The sequence below is a fragment of the Crocodylus porosus genome, unplaced genomic scaffold (assembly GCF_001723895.1).
Source record: "Crocodylus porosus isolate Cpor-Errol unplaced genomic scaffold, CroPor_comp1, whole genome shotgun sequence".
Lineage (NCBI taxonomy): Eukaryota > Metazoa > Chordata > Crocodylia > Crocodylidae > Crocodylus > Crocodylus porosus.
Genome location: NW_017728916.1, coordinates 10,090,844 through 10,112,117, shown reverse-complemented (window position 1 = coordinate 10,112,117; position 21,274 = coordinate 10,090,844).

Sequence of the window (21,274 nt, the reverse complement as noted above, 5' to 3'; positions counted from 1 at the left end):
AGGGGGGGGGGGGGGAAGAAATCTAGCTGACATCCCATCAGCTAAAGCAATCTAATAGTGTTTGATTCAGTACAAAAATGTAGATCCAAGGCATTTGATTCATAAAACTGATCGCTGCAACAGGAGTAATTCTGAGTGGTGGAAAAAAGCAAACCCCGGTGTAACGTTCAATCGTTAGCTGGGTGCATGGAGTGAATAGACTGGACAATGCTGGTAAAAAAATACCACGTCTCAAGGGGTGCAAGTTAAAAATGTTCTAGGTAAAGAAACTGTGATCTTACGGGAGTTGTGCGTGCAGCGGCCCAGGTTGGGGGGGTGGCGCTTTTCTATTTATTTTTTATTATTATTATTTGTCATAGTCCCTTAATTATTACCAACATGGCAAAAATGAATTAAATCTAAATAAATATGGAAGGTTTCTCTTCTTAAGAGTTTCAATCACTATTCCTACTCTTTTACCTTTCTGTGTTCAGAAAATAAAGAGAACAAAGCGGGAGCCCTACTGGTTCAAAACTAGCAGAACAGACAAACAACAGAGCACAACTGTTCTCTCATGCATGACTGGGATTAGGATAAAAGCAGAAAAGACTTCTGAGAAAAAGAAAACAACAAAAGAAACAGGAGTGCTGACAAAACTTTTTTTCTTTCTATTGAGGCAAAAAGAGAGAGAGAGAGAGAGAGAGAGAGAACGGAAAAAAAAAAAGAGCCCGGCTAATAAAAAAAAAAAGAAAAGAAAGAAAAGAAAAGAAAAAAAGAAAGATGGAAGAAGAAAGATTAACAAACAGAAGTAAGGGTTTTCACCTCCTGTTTTACTTTTTACTCTTCGCCCAAGCTGGTCAGAGAAACACGGCCTTGAAGTAGAGCAGATCATAATTTAAGACACTTCAGTAAAATTTCAAACACCCTCAAGGAGAGGCCCATCCACCACACGATGGACTTTTTTGTGTTATTGGCCCATTATTTGCTTTCAAATCTACCGGGTGCAAAACAGTGTCCAAGAGGGTCTGAATTTCCTCTCCCTCGTTAAAGAGCTGGATGTCATAAACGAGCCGCGCATTCTTCAGGAGGGCAAAAAATTCAGGGGTCAAGCTTGGCGCTCGGTGGATTGGATCTAATTTTTTTTTAAATGCATTTGCAAATGAAAAACAAAACAACACGTAGCTGGCTTCAAGAGGGCCGGCCGCAGGGGTCAGAACCACCAGCGTGGCACAGGTGGTCGCGGGGGGGCGTCGAGCTTGCAAGGAAGCAAAACTTTCCGTCCGATCATTTGGCATGGAAAACGGGTCCCGCTCGTTTGACTGAGTCATGCTTTCAAGCTGGCACAGCTTCAGTGCCAGCAGCTACCCGCCGGGGAGGGGGAGAAGGGACAAGCACGAGCCAATGGGAAGACCGTTCTGCAAAATATTTCGGTCCTACCAAGATGCGAGCTGGGAAAGAGAGTGACCGTTTCCTGTAGCATTCACTGTTTTCGGAGCACGGGATTTTAGCAAGCTCCTACAAATAGTACTTAAGGTACCAGCATTGCTTTCTGTTATCCTGCGAGAGCTCAGCGAAACGTATGCAGGTGCATCGATATTTTCCCAGCAGACAAGGTTCTTTGAGTAAATGTGAGCTCTTTGATTAAACCAACTCAAATAGTTGGAACAAAATTCTTCTTTGCAAACTTTCAGGGACAAACAGCCTTGTCCAGGCAAAGGGAGCACCCGCAGCTGTTTTGTGCTCTCCTGCAGATGCTCCCTCTGCCCGGAAAAAGGCGTTTTTCCCTGAAAGCTTGCAAAGAAGAATTTTTTCTAACTATTTGAGCTCGTTGAATAAAAGAGATCACATTTACCCAAAGACACACACCTTGCTGGGGTTATTTGACCCCAGCAGCCTTTCCTGCCCAAAGCAGGGGGGCTGGACCCAACGAGCTCACAAGGTCCCTTCCAGCCCTAAACTTGTGCGAATCCGTAGCCCTTGTCCGCCTACGTCCTTAGACCAACACGAAACACTCAATAGCAGTCGTCTCGCACCCATCTCTGCGGCTGACAAGGCTCTCGCTTTTCAAAAGATGCAACGCACATTTAAAAGGATCTCCCCTCCATCACCTGCCCAGCCCTCAGGGAATGAGAAAAAGACCCTCTGAAGGGAAGACCATCCAGTTCAAAGCTTTCAGAAGACGTCGCATTTGCACTCGGACTCCCCTCCAGCCCCAGCGCTACGGCCGTATGGGTCCATCGCTTACATACGAGCCGTCTATTGCGACTTCGCCGACCTGGAAAAGCCAGACGCTTTCTTTCCTGAACATCCCCACTGCTTGGGCTTCTCCACTCGACTCATTTCCAAACCTCGCTCGCCAAGAAAAAAAAGTTCAAAGACCTCAGGCAGATGAGACAGCTCTACGCTCTCCGAGGGACTGAAGGCTATCAGTGTGTTGGTACATCAGAGACCCTGTATCTTTGTACTGTCCAAGGAGAGATCCTTGTGAACTGGGCTGGGCTGGATCGTGCAATGTGGGACACAACCAGAAGTTACCGCGGGATAGTTTCGGGAAGATCCAAAAAGGTGCTTGACTGATCTAAATCAGACGCAGTTGAGGGAGTAATCTGATTGCAAATGAGGCCCCTGCTGCTAAAAAAAATTAAATGCTGCCCGCCCCCAACGTCACCATGCATGCCCTGCTTTGCCGACACACCAGACAATATTCAAGATTTCCCCCCAACATATACACACTCTTTCCATAGATGGTGGCCCCATTGTTGGACAAAACTGGTAGAATAATTTTGTTCACCCCTCGCCTATGTCCAGGGAAAGGTTTTTGTGCCCAAGGGTGACCAATTAATGTTGAGATACAACACGGCCTGGCAGGCAGCTCGCTCCAACCACCCCGGGACAAAACCAATACTGCACCGTTTCTATAGCAGAGCCAAGACAAAACTCCCAGAGGAGACAGCACAGTCCACTAGACTCGGGTCTCAAGAAACCTGGGTCTTTTTCTGGCCAGCTTGTGACCCCATGAAAAATTATTTGGTCCCCCATTTCTTCTCCTCCTCTTCCTCTGCTCCAGATCACAGATATTCTGGGCAAGGACTTGTCCTCTTCCTCTCTGTACATATAGTACCCAAGGCAAAGGGGTCTCTGGGTGCTGCTGAAATACAAATATGCTATATCCAGAACACAATCTTGTAAAGAGGAACAGCAAGCCCCCCAACCCCCCATCAACCATTGATGAGGACAAGGAGTCATTTCTTATTTGTGCCAAAGAGCACGTTCCAAAAAATACCCGTCGGAAAAACGCGTCCCCTGCATCCTTCTTCCCTTCGTTAAGCCTGGGATAGTTTAAAAAAAAAAAACAAAAAAGCCTCGCTACGCATTCGATTTGAATTCATGTTCATTTGTGACATACACGGATGCAATAGTAAAATAAAGCCTCGAGAAGGGAGCAGATCATCCCTACAATAAATCGTCACCATCATGGGCTTAAGGTTAAGTCAACGAAAGGAAAACGCTTTCCGGCATTTGTGTTATGCCGTCTAGGGAAGGGACGGGTGTTCACCTAGCACCCCGATTATCATATTCAATTTACTCCGAATGCTGTTCTGCAATTGTGTCACTGCCGCAGATTAGCCAGGGCTGGAAAATTGCTACGCTGCAGTTTTCCGAGTTAACGTCAGCAAGGTTACAGCTCCGCACAGAGAAGCGCCGGAGGTACGTGCTGCAGCCCGCTGGTCCTGGAGAGGCCTCTTTAGCAGAGACGCTTCGCGCCGAGCGGAGTCCACGTCAGCTTTGTTCTGCTCGACCGGACGAGCGGAAATTGCTTGTGCGGGAGGCCGGCCTCGCCTTGAAAAGACAATAGTCCTCCCAGATGAGAGCAGCTGGCCACCGGTTGTCACTGTTGCACCACGAAAACGCAGTCACGTTCAGTCTGTTCTGGCTGCACATAAGGTGATCTTTAATGCCAGGACCTAAAAGCCCCATGGCTTTTCCTGGTGCCTGGTACAGCTCTAGCCGCCGTACTTCTTCGGCTGCCAGGCTCTCCGGATGGCCGAGGCAGAGGCTGACGCGGAAGGAAGAAGTGTCCTTCCATTGCTTGATAGCTGACCAAGGAGAGTTTCACGGTTGGGCAAGGATAAGCCACCTGAGCAGTTGCACTTCCCCATGAGTACGGTCGCTCAGCTCCTCCCAATCTTTCCTGGATGCATGGAGATGCCGGAGGCAGCCGCTTTGCAGAAGCTAGCCTGAAAAAGCAGCAAAGCATGGTTTCAATAGGAGCAGCCCGTCTTCCCGGTAGGAAGAGCGGCTAGTTCTTGGCTGCAGTCTCGATAACATTAAATATCAAGGGTGGCCGCCCCGTCCAGAGCAGCGTAGCGCAGCAACTGCCCCCAAGATGCTGCCCAGATGCACCCAGCAGCAAGACGAGCCCCAGTAAGATCTCATCTTGCATCTACAGTATTGCAAGTCTCTGACCCCTGCTTTGAACAGAACAGAGCTGCCTCCCTGCCAGAGCTCTGGATTTTATTCGAATTCTTCTGAAATGCCATTTCAACCCACCTAAAGCCCACGTTACACCTTGCTGAAGGTTTTCTTCCATGACAGGGTGGCTTCCAGCAATGGTCACAATTTAGTAATGGAGGTTGGCACAGCTAACACCTTTATTATGAAGGAAGAAGGGAGAAATAGAGGGCTCAAACTGGCGTGGGACTGGGAGAGCTGGGGTACAATCGTCGCCCCAGCCACCGTTCTTCTGCTCCGATGCATCCAGGGGCTCCTCACTGCTCTCACGACTCCACCGTGGCTGGTGCTATACCAGCACAGAGCATCAGACAATCCCGGCGGCAAGGCTCGGTCCTTATGGTTAGAGCTCGCAAGACGACGGATGAGGCGGAGGGGAGGAGTCCCCAAGAGATCAGCGGCCAAGGCAGGAACAGACAGCAGCTTTCCTGGTGTCGAGTGGGGTCTATGCACTGGGATACAGATAATGTCCCCTTAGCCTTGTTGCTCAAGGGGAGGCAATACAAAGGCACTTGGGGTTCCCAACACCACCGAGTTTGGCTTCCTTACAGCAAAGCTCCCAGGAAGAGGTCCCAGGCGACAGAGCGATGATGCTTGCCGCCCCTGTGGAGTAGGGAGGAAGCCGAGGTCTCAATGCCATCCTTGGCCTGCTGGTGTAGCAAAGCCGCTCCACCCCAGCCTAGCAAGATTCATAGATTACAGAGCCAGAAAGTACTGTGGTCATCACCTTGATGGACCTTGCATCTTGCACAGCCTCTGTGAGATCAGTCACATTGGAAGTGCAGCATCCTTGGTTTGGAAAGCCGCCGGCTTGGAGTTAAAGATAGGCAGTAATGGTGATGCTGCGCCAGGTAATTTGTTCCAGCAGCTAATTGCCCCACTCGGTTACACAGAAAGTGGGCTGTCCTTTATTATTTAAATCGCCAAAGATGTATGAATTCAACTTTATTGCTGAAGTTATTTGACTTCAGTTGGCAGCCGCTGGATCTGGTTGCACTCAAGGGCTCGCTAACAAGTTTTGCTCCCCGCTGACAGACTGTGATCAAGCCCAGTCCCTCCTTCTCGTTCTGCCTCTGCCAATTTAAAGAAGCTTTTAGCTCCTTGAATTTCACCCCGAGCCCCCACGAAGGTATTGAGATGCTGCAATCAAGCCACCGCTCAATTTTGTTGCGAGACGCCAAACGAACCGAGCGCAAAGACTTTCACTGGGGGTGCAGAGCCTCTCAACCCCCCTCAAGTTAGATGGGTGGCTCTGTTCTGCCCCCTCTCCAGGTATTCAGCAACCCTTTAGGATGCAGCCGCCCAAACGGTTTGCAGAGCTCCTGTGTCAGCCCCAGCAATGCCTACACGGAGGTAAAGTCCCGGTCCTCCTCGACTCCCCGGTGCTTTGGGTGCACTGAAGAGTCTTCCTGGCCCAGCTGTGACTTGACCTCCAGCTGCAAAGTCGATGCCTGCCTCTGCTCCTCTGGCACGTGGAAGGGATCCCGACACAGGTCCTATTAGCTCAGCACCGCACTAAGTGGCAGAACGATCACACGAGGCTGGGGGCTGACAGCCTATTGTTGCCAGTACTTCACTAATGAGCCTGTACAAGATGAAGCGACTGTTTCTGTTCCCTGTACTTCTGTACCCCAAGGAAAGCCTCAGGCTCAGCTATTAGAAGCGTGGCTGTCACACACGCCAAAAAAAGAGAAAAGGACACTTTCGCTCGCATTTGTATACAGCTTCTCCCACAAAATTAATAGTTGCCAAGTGACTGAAAGGCAGAATTCAGGGTTTAGAATAATAATTAAGACTCGCTATTCCCTTGGTGTGGGCTAAAAACCCAACATCTTTAGAAATGCTGGTAATTCCAATTACCCTTTTAAAGGAGCAGATTATGCTGCATCATATCTTGCTCATGCTTAGTGAATGCAACCATGTGTTTGCATTTCCAAGGATGCATTGATTTCCTTCACCCACACAAGGCTCCCCACCTTATGCTCCGAGAAAATCAGGAGCAATTATACAGGGAAAGTTTGAACACAAGCCACTCTGCGAGGGGAGAAAGCAGCGATTTTTCGCACAAATTCTTGACACTGTTGAATAGAATTAAAACACTCTTCAAGCCTGTAATAAACCTTCAAAAGCAAAGCATGAGTTTCACAGCCAGCAGCTTAAAAAGAAGAAGGAGAAAAAAAAAAAAACTAGATGAGGGTTTTTTGTTTTGCTTTTCCATTAAAAAGGTTTCATAACCAGAAGAAAGTCTCTCTCTGAATAGCCTGTATATTTGTAACATGGTACTAAGTCAGAGATGTCCCACATTACCACCCAGCCCCTGCTTTTTGTGGCATTTTTCAAACCATGCTCTGGGATTTAAATGTTTAGTCCTTGCAGAAAAATCCGGGCATCACAATAATGCACTAGAGGTCGGGCTGCCTCCTGAACCAGCATTTCCAAGGAGCGTGAACTTCTCTGCTTACCATCCAGTATGCAGGACCATTAATACGGATATTTAGTGGTCCATTGCTTAGCGACGTAGCAGAATGGGGAATGAAATTGGAATAAGGATTTGTGGCAGGGAAGTAGATGTAGAAAGAAAGAATAAGGGAGCAGGGACAGAGACGCAGAAGGGTAGAAACATGGTCATCACACCCACAAGCCTCTTTGCCCAGGAAGCCGCTGAACGGCCAGGTCATTTCGTCTTTGCACAGTGGTTTTATTAACGGTAGGTGCCAGCCGCGGCAGGCCTCGCTGCATTCAGGCTCTGCGGCCAGTGGAAGTCTCCACCATCAACTCAAGCAAGCTCTGCTGCAGGCAGGGAATGAAGTTAGCAGCAAGGACAGTCTCCCGAGTCCAGGTTTAGGTGCTCCGAGGGCCACACAGACACCACTTTGGGGTCAGGCTTTCGGTCCAACTGTGGCCGGCTGAGGACAGCTCAGCTTCCCTGGCTCCAGCAGTCAGGAGTGTAGTGAACTGTTGTGCAATTAGGCTAAGGACAGAAGTTACACATAAACCGATATAAATGATCAGAAACCAGTTCAAATCTGTAACACAACAGAAGTTCAGTGCTCATAACGCTGCTTTCAAAATGGCCAAAACTGGTTTAAGATGTAGCATCAGACTTAACTGACTTAGGTTATACTGGTTTACTGAGCTGCCATCTGAGGTCCCCTCCAGATTCGAGCCGTCTGCTCCAGCTGAGCAGAAAGGCATGCATTAGCACCCCTCGGCTTCTGGATTGGGCCACTGCAGGCATATGGCTGCATTTCCAGAGTCAAAAGTGCATGTTTGTTCACTTGCTTATTGGTTCAGTCTAAAAAGTTTAAACAAACTTGCCAAGACTGAATGGATTCAGCCTGGGGCTTTTTGATTGTCTGTACTTAGCTTTAAGGGTGAGTTTTCATAGTGCTCTAAGCTGGTCACAACCCACAACACAGCGGTGCTTGGGACTCCTCCGCTCTGAAGCAGCTGTAAAGAGCAAGGACACCAAGGAGCTTCCTGCCCCTCTGCATCTCCATGCATCACCCATCTTTGTCAGCCAGGCCTCCATCAGCCCCTTGTAGGGTGTGCGTGTGCCCGTGCTTCTAAGCACAGTACCAGTTTGTTCAGAGGATGCAGGTGGACAAGACTCTCGCAGCCATTCGCCAAGACCTCAAGCCCAACACGGGCACAAGTCAGCATCAGTAGGATGTCAAAGTGCGTTGCTGAACAGAGGCCCCAACCCTTCTGACATATCACTGTCTTTCAGAGCTCGGAGGGGGAGAAGTCACCGTCCATCTTCATTCGCTCCAAGCAAAGTCTGTTGAAATGGTGCAAAAATGATACTGTTCTTCCTCAGGATTCATTGCCCAAGTACCGAATGCAACAGCCCGCATTCCTGCCTTTAAAAATCAGAGTAACTCGCTTCCAAGCTCTTTTAATCCCAACATACACACACAAATATCAACATTATTAGCAAAACTGGTTCTCATTTAGGTAAGACATCTTCCTTCTGCTGGTTTGTGATAGATATCAGAAACCCCCATGGCACCTGTCTGACAGGTGAATATTTCCTGCAGAAAAATCACAGCAAAGGTAGATCCAAATGACAGATCCCTCTTCGGCTCATTTGCACAATTTAAAGCTAGCTCGAGTCATGCAAGCAGTATAAAATATTGGAGCATGTGCTACGTTAATCTGGCATAATTAAGATCATTCTCCAATGAGATCTGAGTATTACAGAACTATTTGACAAATGATTATAGACAGATGTCATGCGATGGAAAGGTTTTCCGATAGAAGAATACCTGTCTGGCAGGCTGGCGAGGCAGCTCATTAGCAACTGCACAATTGTTTCTGCAGTAGGGATGTGACTACAGATGTTGAATAAACTAATAGGAGATCTGGGCTTTGTGCCATGCAGCACTTTAGCGGGAGTTGAGTGGAAAGGCGATGGGGGGTTTGTTTTTTTTTCCTGCTCAAAGGTTAAATGCTGTTACATCACCAACTCGCCAGACCTTATCAATGGAAACCTGTTCCAGTTCGATGAAGGCTGGATGCAAACAGAGAAAGAGTTAAGTCTTGAGCATTTATGTTAGACTTGACCTAAAGCCCACCTGAGTTAATGGAAAGGCATCCACCAGCTTCAGCAAACCTTTAGCGAGGTTGCTGAAGAAGGAAGAGCCGTGTTGTATTTCACACTGTGTTGCCAAGTTATTAAATCAAAAGAGCATTATTTTAGCTTTTACTAACAGTACAGAGAATGGTTGATAGCTATTTTAACCACACAAGCATTAAGAGGAGAGTGCTCTATTAAATGCCAAGATAAGTCCATGAAAGCCATCACACTATACAGGTAACCAAGCACGTTGTCTTTTCCAGTGATCCAGTTCTTATGTAGTCTTGTGGCCTCTCCTATAGAGCTATCTGGTACAGAGAACAGCTCATGCACCCTTTAGCAAAACTGTGGTATGGCTCAGGAGCCAAAGAAGTCATCGGCTTCACGTGCAACCGGCTGATTAACAAGAGATCCACAAGTCTGGACAAGCTGATGTTTAAGTAGCATTAAGATAAATTGCTCTGAAAACTATGGATAAGAAGGTGAGTATCGTTGGGAAGTTGCACACAGTTCAACAAGAACATGCGCAGGAGAGCGGGGACTACCCAATAGCAAGAATATGTACACAGCTTCAAAACCTGAGCATCCTTCGGGAGACATAAGTGGCCCCCTCAGGCCAAACTGGCTGCTAGAGTAAGTGGTGCAGTGCTGGCAATCTAGGGTCATAAACAAAGTGACATAATACAAATAACCATGTGAGCCTGGAAGAAGTGATGCAGATTTATGATGAACAGCTGGTCTATATCGAAATGAGAGTTTTGAGGAACTCGTCTCAGTACAGGTTTTCCCCTTTTCCTCCTGCACGTCCACACCAGAAAGGGTCAAGATGTGCCTAAATGGCTATGATTCTTGTCTTCTCATCCCTGGATCTCTGCCTTGGACACATGCTAAAGGCTCGTTCGTATCTGATCTGCGGTCATGAGTTATATTTTCTGGCAGGCTGGGGGACTGTTCAGTCCTACAGGGAATCGACCTGGAGCAAGCAAACTGATTTTTCTTTCAAAGAGCAGGCAGCTTGTTTAGAGGGCTGAGAAGTCTTGGGTTTCAGCCCATTTGAAACAAAACCTGCATCTCCAGAGGGCTAACAAATGCAGGGAGATAACAAATGGATGCCATCACTGCTCCCTCGAGGTCCTGGAGAATATTCCTCCCTGGCCAGTTGCCATGCACAGGAGAGCTATAGCATTCACACTGCTGATGGGCAGCAGCATAAAAATTGAACGTACCACCACTGTGCCCAAGGAGACTTTGCCTACTAACCTGTGCACCTGCTGCAGATGGACTGCTGGGAGCATGGTCAGACGGTTAATGACCGAGCCTGAATAAAGGGGCTTTGTGCAAGAACTTGGGGCAGAAAGGACAGAATCCAGATCCCCCCAACCCCAGATGGGAAGGCAGCTCCTCAGTCCTTGCACAGCAACTGTTGCAGACTCTGGGCTGGGATAACTTTTCCCACCTGCCTCCACCCCCTGCAGTGGTACCCTGGAGACCCCATACCTTCTGCATAACCCCAAGCCCCCCATGCCAAAGTGCTCTGGACCGGCACCGATCCCACCACGCACAAGAGTAGGGAAGAGCCTCTATGCAGCTATGCCACCCACCCGGCTGTGGGCAGGGGGTGGTGTGGGATGCCCTCACCCCTCATCATGCACTCGGTTATAATGCAGCATTTAGTGGTAGAGCAGCATGCCCTGGCCCATACCACTCCTCATCCGCCTCCCGGGATCTTCCTTCCACTCCAACAACCTCAGCTTTCAACTAGCATAGGGCAAGCCTGGACCCGGCGTTATCCCATTTGGACAATAGCCCTTGGTCTCCCAGGACGCCGCACAGCCTACCATTTATTCAGGTGGGACAGGATTGAACCGGACAATTGACTTGTTTTTCACGCCCACTTGGAAACACGCTGGAGCAGGGAGAGGGATGCCGGTCCAACGCCGAGCCATCTGGGGCGCTGGCTGACCTCGCCTTGCCCCCGCCGTACTATTGGCAGTTTTGAGAGTTTCAAATCACAGCGGGCTCACGCCAGGTAAAGAACGGTCGGTTTAGCAACCATTAACCATGCAGGCAGCTGCCCTCCCGGGGGGCTGGATGCCACGAAGCTCACGTGCCGCGTTTCAGCCGCACGCGGATGCCAGCGTCTTTGCAAAGGAAACACAGCACGGTTTCTCTCGATGGCCCAGAGATGCTGGCAGAGCTCTACAGAGTGAGGTGGCGGGGAGGAAATGAGGTTTCTTTTTCCTTCGGTCTCTACTGATTGTGTAAAAGTGTTCCCCAATGTGTGCACTGCAATGCTTAAAAAATTCAGGGTCCTAGTCATGATGTGGTTAACCATTACCCATCTAAGGCACAATCAGGTTACCATTGAAGCCAATAGCAAGAATGGGCCTTATGTCTTTGGGGTAGATCCTGCTCCCAGGGCATACAAGGCCTTTAAGTTATTCTTACTTGGGATATTGGAATAAGTGAACCGTACTGTCGTTTCCGGGCCGTGACATCACGGGACTTGCGATAACTCCCGAATCTGTATCCCTAACCACCCCTATGGGAGCCAGGTAGCTGCTGCTGCTTAAGATGCAGATTAATTTTACGTGTAAGATCAGCTAATTTAGATGCCCGTGGTCTGCAGAGGAGCCTGTGTAATCACACGAATGCAATATGGAAGCAAAAACTACGCAGGCTGAACTGCACGGAGATGGGGGCTGCTTCAGGGGTCTTCGCCATTCTTGCTCTTCTCCACCATCTAGCACTGGAAGACCTCCGACGGATCGGTCGGGTCCGGTCAGCAGGCCCAGTTCAGAGCTTCCAGCCGATGCCAGCGGGCTCTGGGAAGGCCTCAAAATCCTGCTGTAAATCCAGAGCAATGAATCTGACTGAGGTGCTCCGGATTTGCATCGTGAATGGTCTTTGGTCCGGAGCATTTAGGCAACGTTTATGCCGGCCTCCCATTTCACCCACCTCTTGTCCCTTCCCTCCGTCCCCACTGGTTCTCCTTTCCCTGCCAGGGCTACGATGGTTCACGTGCCCCCCACTCACCACGTCTCAAGTCAGTGGCTCAATCTAGCATGGCAAGAGCCTGCCTCCAACAGCAAGACCTTCCTGCCCGTGGTTTGCCATTGGAGAGAGAGAAATAAACTGATTATTTCGTTGGTTCTTCGGCCCCAGGCAGGTCAGCTCCAAGCCAGCAGCACGCACGTGGGAGTGAGGAACCTGCTGCCCCACAACCTCTCACAGGGGTTTAAATTTGAACAGCTCGCCACCCCCAGAGCAGGAGGGACCTCCTGAGGCCCCGTCTAGTCCAACCCCCTACCCAAACCATCCTATACAAACCCATAACTCATCATACAACTACCAACACCCTAACCTGCCACAGGGAAGCTTTTCCCTGCCCCACAAAAAGTTTCTGCATTAAAAAAGGGGCAACAGAGAGATCCACCAAAGGGTGTCAGGACAAAAAAGCAAGAGAGAGGGGCCCTCGCCCGCTCCAGAATTGGCCGCGCCGGATTCAGACCGGAGACTTGAATCTTTTTAGCGATTCCACATCCCAAGGGAAGTTCAGGCTCGGGTTATCGGCTTTTCTTGTGCAGTTCCCCTCTCTGCAGCTCCCAGGTCAGGGATCGGCACCTCTGTCCCCACCTGCCAGGTCGGCATGAGGTTCGTTTTCTCGTGTTGGCCACCCCTCCTGGTCTGAGCCGGTGCACGCACGGTCCCATGTGCGTGGAAGGAAGCTTGCATTTCCACAACACCAGCATCTTCCCAGCACAGCACAGCACAGCACGCAGCGGGACGTCCCCAGCCAGCTTGAGCTGCAGTGGAAGTGGGGATCGCTCCTCTCCTCGCCTGTCTGCCAAGGAGCAACAGCGCTGCCCTGGCCCCTCCAGCGAGTCCCCAGGGATGGAGCAACAGCCCTTGACAGGCAGATTACATGAGGCAGGGTTAGTCAGCGGCTGTTTGTCTAGCAGCGCGAGGCTGAAACATGCTCCAAGTGCTAAGTATTAAAAACGCAAGGAGACCGTGGGTTAAGCCAGTTTATTTCCGTGGATCCAGGCTTCCTGTTACTGCCTCCGTCCTGCGTTTCCTTTTCGTGGCCACGCAGAGCAGCTCTATTGCGCCTACCCCCGGAGGGTCTCCAAAGTATCTTCACAAGCTCCATCAAGCAGGCCTCTCCCCATTTTACAGAGGGGAAAGCTGAGGTGCAGAGGGAAGATGCCTGCCCAAGACAGCCCAGCATGTCAGTTCAAGTTGGGCACAAGCCATCGACTGCTGCTGCCGAGCCCTGAGCATTGTGAGAGCGTGCTGTATTGGTGATGTGCCTCCCCCACACACCCAAGCCAGGCGTGTGCCCCGACAGAAATATCCTTTCCCTCCTCACACTACTGCAGCGTGCTGGCTTCAGGCAGTCAGAAAGGGAATCCCTCTGCCTGCTATCTGGGATGCTACTGTCCAGCATAGGACTGCCATCCCCTGCCAATGCCTCTGGCGTGCCAAGCCTCCCCACCCCTGCCCGGGGAGGGGGGGGGGGGGGGGGAAGAAGGAAGACGATACACCGCCCTCCCCGAGCGTGCGTGCTGGTCACCAAAGCCTGAGCTTCAATCCACCTGCGCCCGAGCCAGTGGCGGGCACACGCTGAAGGAAATTTGCATTTATATAGCACTCGGCAGCCACGCAGCATCTCAACGGGGTTCACAAACACCGCAGGAAGGAAATGCTGCTCATCAAAAATTGCTGCCTGTCTTCTTCCCCAGCGATTACAGCGATGCTCTCTTCCCCCACCCCTCCAGCCTCCTTGCCAGGGCCCTCTGCCACATCAAGCTGAAGAAACCACTTCTTTGTTCACACCAAAAAAACACCCCCTCTCACCTGGGTGTGCCCCAACCCAGCAAAGACCTACAGGACCTATTGCAATCAACCCACCAGCCCTCAGCTGTAGCAATTACCAACTCTGCAACTCTCATTATCAAGTCTTGCAAGAGAACCTAGGCAGAAAGGTCTCTCTAACGAAAGGAAATACTGCAAAATGATTGCAATGGCGCTACGGCTCAGCTGAGGCTGCAAAGAGGGAGCATGTCATTACCTGGGAGAGAAAGAGGTCATTAACCCGAGATAATTAGCAGGTTACAGGCAAATACAACAGTGCCAACAAGAGGAGGCGGCTGGAGAGAAGAGGCACTTGCACAGAGCTCACTAATAAAGCAAAGCCATGGGGCGACTGATGCGTTCCTCTGCCAAGATCAGCACAGGTATGGCCCAGCACCTTCCCCTAGCATTCGTCTCACGCAAAGTGGCACAGAGCGTAGGCCCTTACTGCCTCGCCATATCGTGCCTAAGTCAGATGCTCATAAATGGTGGAGGATGGAAGATGTCCATTTCTGTGGCTCAAGGAGCCCAGTGTAATGTGCGTGTTAGGTAACGAAACACATTGTGACAGCCAGCAGCGTTGTGCGCCTGCTGGCTGCCGGCATTGTGTGCAACAACCTCTGCTCTGCATGCATACACAATATGTGTTGTAGTGCACACAATGCATTATATTATACATTACACCAGTCCTGCAGCCAGGAAAGCCAGAGTAGCACTTTAGGTATACACACAACCCATCCACTGATACAACACAAGGCAACTCACAACTCGTGATCTCTGGCAGTACACACCTGCTCTCTTGACACTGCAGTGAGAAACTCCTAGTAAGAGTGGCTTGAAAGGCCATGCTGGTTTAGGTATTAAGCAGGTAGAGGCGATAGTGGCTTGTTGAACACACAGTGCCTCAGACACACAAGTGCCAAGAGGTTCGTGCTTTAGGGGCGCACAGCAGCCACCAGCTCCCTGCATCCTGGCTCTTGATCTCTCCCACCCTTGACAGTTTTAGACCCCTTCTAGGATTAGATCGACAACAGACCTCCCTCTTCTTCAACCACATCTGCTTTGCATGCAATGAACAGAAGATGCCTGGCTTATCCACACTACAGTACCCTTTCTTATCACAGTAAGGTCCAGAGATGAACTCCCATGACACTAATGGATGCTAGATAGGCCCCTCCACAACAGAGCAAAAAGGTGCCAAGTAAGTCTCTGGTGCTCCAAAGCAGTTAAGAAAACCCAGAAAGCATCCATCTCTTTTTCCAACCCCATCGGAAAGGAAACCTGCAAAAGCGAGCACTGCTTTTGTGCCTGACGTGCAACACAAATGCTATGCTGGGGCGCCTGCTGGCTGTCAGCGTTAACACACACGGTTTCTAGCTGTTACACAGTCAAGTCACTAATCAGCTCTACCTAGCATATGCAGCAAAATTTTGCCCTTGCACACCAGCAGCTCCGCTGGCTTTCATGGGGCTACAAAGATAGCCAAGGGCAGCTTTTGAGCAACTGTGTTTGACGGTCAGATAATAAATAGAGATAATGGGGGAAAGATTAACATAATTAGCCCCGAAGATAAGGGCCCTGGTTTGATTGCACTGCACTGTCATTTATCTGTCTGAACAATATTCTGAATTAAAACAAAAAAGCAGCCTCGGCTCGCCAACCTAGCCTTTCTTCCTGGTAGGAACCCCCGAGTTTGTATGTATTCATTAAAATCCTGTCCTAATTGCTCCCTCATCAGCTATGAATCTTAAGAAGCTTAACTGCTAAATGCTTAAATTGTGTTTACTGACAGAAAATGGAATATTTGCTAATGACTACACAGGGAGGGCTCCATGCTACGGCAGGGGCTTCACACCTAGAGCTGCAGAGACAGTGCAACATACATTTCTCATGACAGGTGGTCTGAAAAGGTGAAGGCATACCGCATCTCCTTCAGACAACAGGGCGGAGGATGACAAAGTGAGCTGCTGCTTACGAAAGCTTATGCCTCTCGGAGTCAGTCTAAGGAGCGACTCCATCCTGCCTTCTGGCAGAGCAGAATTTCCCATCACCCTGTTTGGGGATATGCTTGGGAGCTCCAGGTTGTCCCTACACCTACCCCTTTCAAGGGCTTTGTTGCCAGGGCCTGCACGTTACCACAATCTCTGCAGTGGGAAAAGATGGCAGCTGCAACCTGAATGGTGAAGAGAACGTGTCCGCTCCCCTTTCCACAAAAAAACCGTGTTTTGGCAAAAACAAAATAAAGTGTTTTCCACTCGAGACAGGAAGGGGCGGGGAAAGGGAAGGGCACGACCCACAGAAATGTCATTGCTTCCAGAAATCTAACAACGACCTCCGCACAACTCTCAGGAGACCCACCAAAGCTCCACTCCTTTGCAAGCATTAGGAGTTAATTGGAGTGGAAAAGGGTGGTTCGGAAACCCACATCCATCTAAGCGGTTATGAGTGGACATCGCAAACTGCAGATGTGCCCATAGGCCTCCACCCAGCTCCAGTTCCAGCTTGGTCCCCCGTGTTGACCGCCCATAGTCTGAGCTATGTCGAGTTCTCGACCTCTAGTGACCAACAATGTCCGATACCAATGGGCGCATCCAGAATCCCCCCACTCTATTACTGGGGTGGCACTGAAAGTGTCCCGTGTCCCCATCCAGTGCATTAAACAAGTGGTCACTCATCCTCCTGTGATCCTTCAGCGGGAAATGGCATCACATGAGGAGACCACTCAAAGCCTACGGCAGGGCAAGTCTTGAGTCACATAGAGCCCTTGAGCCACATAGTTGCATGGTGGCCCCCTCCTGTGAGGCTCACAGTGTCCACAGGAGACCAACGTGAATACGTGTCTTGGGAAATTTAAGAGGGAATAGAGCTGCCCTTCCTGCTGGCCTCTGGAATCAGTCAGCAGGGTGTGCTCACCTACGTCCCTCCGCCTCCCCAGTCCTGCTGGGAGAAAGCCCTGCACATGCACTAAGGAAATTCCCAGACAAACATGTCACTTGTTGGCAGTTTACGTGACAACATAGCGGAGGGCAGGCACTAACCATGGCCAGGTGGTTGAGTCCTGGCTACCAGCCCTCCATGCACTAGAGCAGTGGTCTCCAAAGTGGGGTGTGCGCACCCCAGGGGGTGTGCAAGACAATCCATTGGGGCACAGGAAGAAAATATTAGAACTTCTATTTATATTTATACAAATATACATGTATTGGGGGTGCATGCTCAAAAATTTTTTACTGACGGGGTGCATGATCAAAAAAAGTTTGGAGACCACAGCACTAGAGCACCCTTCCGATGCACAGTTGCACTGGGGAAAGGCAACTGCTGTGGGAATGCCAGCCAAACCAGAATAAAGCCTTTGGGGGCTGCCATGGCCCAGGACAGGGTGGGGAAAGCATGGCCAACCAGTTACATGGCTAACCAGTATGCTGCTGTGCCTGGAGCCAGGTATGGGCAGCAGTTAATTCAAACACAATAGGAGGACTTGGTCCTCCCATAGGAGACAGGTCATTGTAACTGGAGGGTAGCAAAGGAAAGTTTCAAAACTACCCCCCTCCCTTCTCTGTCTCACAGTTAGGGGCTTTGCACCCATTGGAGATACCCCAATATAACCATGCCCTGCACTCTTTCAACTCCCGACAGCCAACGAACCATGACCTCCCCTTGCCCCAAACTCCTAGCCTCTCCCATAGCCCTGCTTTAAAAGGCTGACCTCTTTTCGGGAGGGCCACGACTGAACGAGGGAGCCATCTGCTCTCATTTCCACCCCTGCCAGCTCTGCAGAGCCGCATCCCCTTGAAGGCTGGCTCCTGCATTTCTGAAAGCAGGCTCTGTCCTGAGGGCTGGGGAGTTTTTACAGGTCCGAAACTTGACATCGCCTCTCAAGTTTCCAGGCAACACTGCCATCAATGAACGCAGTGTTTTAAGATCCTCCTCCCACCTATCCCACCCCCCCTCCCAAAAAAACCCAATGCCCAATAAAACCTTTCTATTACAAGAAGGCAAATATTAGCTTCACTCTTTAAAACTAATATGCAGAGGTCCTCGCTCACTCTGTTGTGGGACGTTGTGCAGAATGCTTGATGTATTTATGAAGTCCTAACCTCTGAAAATATTGCTGGCAACAGGTCATAATTCTCCAGCGCGTGACCTCTGGTTTTCAAACAGTGACCTGAACAGACTGGCTACTGGGAATACGTGCGTTTTTCCTTGACCGAGCTCTCCTCCGAGACGTATTTACTGAAATACTTTATTACCTCATCATTGAGCATAATTTAAAACCGCAGTTAAGCACTCAGCATTTAAGTAAAAGCATGCATCATTCTGACAGCCTTTGCCGAGAAGGTAGGACGTTTGCACAAACTGTCGGCCCTGAATTTTCCTAAAATTCTGAGCAATTAGCTCATTTAAAAACTTCCAATTTAGACACCTTCACTGAAAAAGTTCAGCTTTTTGCCTTGCATGTTTTAATGTAACTGGTTTGGATCGCCAAAGCTGTATGAATTCAATTAGTGGGGTCTACATGAACGAAGCATTTTCTGGATGGCTTTAATCCATAGGAGACCACTATGTTGATTTGTCAATATGAATTTAATTAGTGTCTTTAAGTCTAAATTCCAAGAGTCCCCTTTTATCTAATTATCACATTTGTAAGAAACCATTATCGCATATCCCTTGGCCTGAGAGGTTTCCCCATGCAACCCAGGACCACGTCTGGAATAGGAGCGTGCTTTTAAACAACCTCAACATGATTCAGAGAATGACATTGGGCTCAGCTGCGGTGTCTGTGCTCTGACTGAGAAAAGGCTACTTCCTATTGCTGTTTTCTATCACCAGGGCTTGAGCTTGCACCAAAAAGATTTGCTTCCTTCACAGGGCAACTGGATCAGGAAAAAGATCATGCATCTATACACAACTGCAAGAAATGGTACCGTGCGATGCTCACTAGCACATGAATGGCCATGCAGCAAATGACTGCTCCTTGGTTCACATGCTGCTTGCTGTAGCGGGGGAGAAAGAAGTACAGGGATTTACCACTTCACAGCAGCACCTGGGATCCCACTCCTGGCTGGGGCTTCCCTGAGGATGGATGTGCACAGCAATACGACACGGATCCCGACCCAAACAGCTTGCAAATTAAAACACGCAAGACCAAGGAGGAGCCCACCTCTGTCTGCCCCTCCAAGGTGAAGCTAAGGGGCAAGGAAATAAGGATTTGCCTTTATAGCATCCCTTCCTGGGAATGCCGGGGGCACAGGGCTGGTATCGTGGGGGTCAGGTCCCCCGAGGAGTCTGGCAGGGCTGGATACTGAACTCAGATGCCCCAACCAGGCACCCAACTGAGAACACCTTGCTACGTCTCACTCGCATTGCCCCAACTCCAAAGAAACTAAGTCAAAGAAGAGTTGATTTTTATCCAGCTGTGAGCGCCTCCGTCCACCTCCCCACTACATACAGAGAAGCAACTCGAGTAGAGACCTGCAGGGCCGGATGCAGCCATGGGCAAACCGGGCGATGGCCTGGGGCCCGGACAGAAACGGAGCCTGAAAATGGTAATTTTAAAATTATCATCATCATCATCTCAAGCAAAAGGGGGCCTGATACTAAAAGTTCACCTGTGGCCGCCAGGAGTCTAGGTACGGTGATAGACACCCCCAACGGAGCGGGAAAACCTGCCAGTGGAACAGGAGAGGCTGCAACCACATGCAAGACACCAGGTTTTGGGGCACCTGCTTTTTCAGGGGCCCCAAAATTGTGGCTTTTCAACTGAACGTCCAAATTGCTTTGCAACACTGAAACGCCACGAGAAAGCACCACCACTTCAGAGGCAAAGTTTCAACTAGCGCCCTAACGCAATTCAGATCTAAAAAATGCCACTTGTCCCTTCCATCGGGCGCGTTGCCATAATGCCACCCCCTGTAAAACCTCCCGTGACTCCGGCAGGGGATCAGACGCGGGGAATCCTCAGCTCGCCTTTTTCCCTCGTCACGGTACCAGCCAAAAAGGAACTTCACATTTTCCTCCATTAACCATACCTGTAAAGAGCATATGCAACAAGAGCCTGTTCGTCAAGGCATTCGTACACCACATTATGGCATTAATTATATGGGGTGACTCTCTTTTTTGAGAGAGAGCAGCAACGTATGGTATTGTGACGTTAATATAGGCCTCTGTTTCTTTTATGTGCCCATTATCACATTTTCCAGCACACCAGAATTCGGTTCCCAGAAACCAGAATTTGCTACAATTCAAATTACTGGGCAACTCTGCTACTGAGAGATAATGTGAAGGAACTTAATACCACAGAACCATTTTGGATATAATGGCCTGAGTTTTTACAAGACAGCTTTGATCGGATTTCTGCTCAGAAACAGGAGAGAGACCTCTGCTGGGAAAAAGAAAATCCTTAACATCTTCTTACTGAGCTTGGTATTTTTATTTTTTAAAGCAATGTACAATTCATTGTACATACTGAACAACAAGGAAAGGCTCTAAGTTTGCATTTCCGTTTACAGCATATAACTTGCAGTCTATGCAAAGGGAATGCAAAGCCGCCGGGGGGATGGGGAATGCAGAAAACTTTATTCATGGACTTCAAATCCACCCAGAAAGAATTTGCTGGTTTTTAAAACAAGACCAGAAGCACACACTTAAACACTGGGAGAAAAAAAATCATTCAATGCACATTTCTGCTGAAAAGCTTTTAGCATCAATTACTAACATGTTGAACTTATGCATGTCAGTGGAAGTGATTAAACATGTACAGTATTGATCCCCAGCCTGCTGTGATAGCCTTTACTGGGGCTTAGTTATAGCAATCCCTCTCTTTAAAAGGGAGTGAATGTCACACTAGCATGGGTAAAAACAATCACACCTCAAACCCCCAGCTACAAACCCTTTCCAAAAGATGGGGAGGTGGGAGAGATAGCTTATCCTCCCAATACAGAGAAAAAGATCTCTGCATAGCTGTACCGACTCTCACGTTGCCGCTACCCTATGCAAACAAGTATGTTGGCAATTATTTGCATTTTACCCAGGGCAAAAGCTCCTCCATTTAAACCGCTGCTGCAGCTTCTTGTCATGCAGAAAGGCTGAAATTTTGCTTTTTGGCACAGGCGAATTTTCATTAATTCCCCCAGCTGGAGACTCACCATTTTCCAAAGGAATTTGGCCATTTCCCCAGCACGCAAAACCTCTGCGGGTTAGCACCAGCAGGGTTTCATTTTCACAAGATCAGTCTCCAAATAGGCACTGCAGCCTATTGTCCAAATACAGTATGAGCACAGCTAAGGCCATTTGATTGGGCACATGGTTTCCTGGCATTTACTCCCCCATCTGTTGGCTTTTAGCATACAT